Source organism: Sinocyclocheilus rhinocerous, unplaced genomic scaffold (genome assembly GCF_001515625.1).
Source record: "Sinocyclocheilus rhinocerous isolate Xijiao unplaced genomic scaffold, SAMN03320098_v1.1 scaffold924, whole genome shotgun sequence".
Taxonomy (NCBI): Eukaryota; Metazoa; Chordata; class Actinopteri; order Cypriniformes; family Cyprinidae; genus Sinocyclocheilus; species Sinocyclocheilus rhinocerous.
Window position 1 is genome coordinate 415,103 of NW_015645128.1, and position 201 is coordinate 415,303.

Below are 201 nucleotides of genomic sequence, written 5' to 3' on the forward strand. Positions count from 1 at the left end.
TTAAACTTTTTGAGAAATGTGTCTTTGTTTTGAAAACTGAATTAATGGTTTGGGGAAAAAAGTGCCAACTAAAATCATATTATCAATCGAGAAAACTGCAATACGACTAGATACTTACCTAACTCTGCTATGTTTCCGTGATCGGCATCTTCTTATTGATCTCATGTTATTGTCACGGCTTATATTCATGATGAAAGTGCA